Here is a 2,015-nt window from a genome sequence, read left to right on the forward strand (position 1 = left end):
ATGGACATTCTTATCAGTTTTATATTTTTAAATGTAAGTACTATACCAGTTCTGAAACAGTGACTTCCAGCCTCTGTTATTTTTTCTTTAATTTTTTAATTAAAAAAATTTTTTTTGATCAGGTGAAATAATTTTATTTAGACTGAGAGCTGGAGAATGAGAAAAGGACCTGAGATTGTATACTGGGCTAAGGAGGAGAAGTGAGGTTCCAAAATGTCAGTCAAAGCTCATCGACCAAACGGACTCCACTTCCCAGCAACCTTGCGGTTAGTGCAACCATCAAAAGGCCTGCTGGGGAATGTAGTTGCCACTAAATTCTCCAAGTATGCCGACGTTACAAAAAAGATAGAGGTTTTTCATCATAATTAAATTTCCACAAACCTCCCCAATCACAAGTATTAGAAGAGGAAGTAAAAATCACATTTTACAGATCTCAAACTTGTCTTCAACATTTAGTTCATCATCTTCAAAAAACAGCTTCCCTGCTAAACTCATTAGCTATGTGATCTATCCCAGCAGCAAGAAGACGGCCATGGCATGGCAATCCTCTCCCCATTTTCCCTAGCCACTCAGGGCTGAACAGCAGGGTGAGGCTCAGGTAGGGGTGGGGGAGGGGAGCACAAGGGCCATTTTCCCCCAGTACAACATGGCATCTGAAGTTTGATGGGAGAGCAGAACTGGTGAAACTTGAGGGAAGGGTCACTGCTGGAAGAGGAGGAGGAATGCTCGCCGTGCTTGTGGTGCTGATGCATCTTTTCATGAGCTTTCTTCATTTTCTTCTGCATCTTCTTGTGCATCTCCGACCATGCCAGGAGCCAGGGGATTCACAGGAGGCATTCCAGGGGCAGGCGGTGGGTATGGAGGAGTGTAGGGACCGAGGGTTGGCATCCTGGATACCTGGCTGTGGCACAGGAGGAGGGGGCCCATCTGAGGGGAAAGCTGGATTGCCCTGGGGAGCTTCTGGGGGCGGAGGAAAGGGGCCTGGGGGAAAGGGTGGATTGACGGGTGGTGGGTGGCCAGGATTGGAACCTCCAGGGTATTTGATGTTGGGGGGATGTGGATTTGGCCCTGGCTGTCCGGCATTGGGGTTCCACATGTTTAGGTGTGTCCTCCACTCTTTCTACCACCACTTGGGCTTGATGTGTTCTCTGTGTTATTTTTAAACAACCATTATTTCACCTTTCCAGCAAGTGCTAAAGGGTGTACTTTTTTTTTTTTTTTTTGAGACAGGGTCTCACTCTGTCACCCAGGCTGCAGTGCAGTGGTGTTTTCTTGGCTCACTGCAACCTCCAGCTCCTGGGCTCCAGTGATCCTCCCACCTCAGCCTCCCAAGTAGCTGGGACCACAGGCGCATGCCACCACATGCAGCTCCTTTTTTTTTTTTTTTTTGGTAGAGATAGGATCTCACTACAGACTACAGGTTGCTCTCCAGCTCCTGGGGTCAAGCAGTCCTCCCACCTCAGCCTCCCAAAGTGCTGGGATTACGGGCATGGGCCACCATGCCTGGCTATTTTTGTTAATTGAAGCAAATTAAAAGTAAATTCAATTAAAAGTAAATTCATTTCTAAAAATTTCCTAATATTCTGGGAGGTCAAAACTAAGGCTCACTGTTCTTACAATACATACAGTCCTATGTTTATAAACAATATGTTTAAAAAAAGTACCCATTTCAGTAAGAAGAGTCTTTAAAGCTTCAAGTTCTTGAACTGTTAATGGAACAATGGCATTTTAATTTTATTCATTTAATTTTTTTTTTTTAATTTTTGAGGCAGAATCTCACTCTGTTATACAGGTTGGTATGCAGTGGCGCAATCTCAACTCACTGCAACCTCTGGCTCTCATGTTCAAACAATTCTCCTGCTTCAGCCTCCCAAGCAGCTGGGATTACCTATCACCACGCCCAGCTAATTTTTGTATTTTTACTAGAGATGGGGTTTCACCATGTTGGCGAGGCTGGTCTCGAACTCCTGACCCCAAGTGATCCACCTGCATCAGCCTCCCAAGGTGTTGGGATT

General features: G+C 45.4%; 1 pseudogene; it reads right to left on the bottom strand.

Annotated features, from left to right (window-relative positions):
• Positions 1 to 569: 569 nt before the first annotated feature.
• On the bottom strand, positions 570 to 1,096 carry LOC110569092 (proline-rich protein 13-like; annotated as a pseudogene).
• Positions 1,097 to 2,015: the final 919 nt, after the last annotated feature.

The sequence above is a fragment of the Aotus nancymaae genome, unplaced genomic scaffold (assembly GCF_030222135.1).
Source record: "Aotus nancymaae isolate 86718 unplaced genomic scaffold, 86718_ANA_hifiasm-v0.15.2.pri h1tg000018l, whole genome shotgun sequence".
NCBI classification, from domain to species: Eukaryota; Metazoa; Chordata; class Mammalia; order Primates; family Aotidae; genus Aotus; species Aotus nancymaae.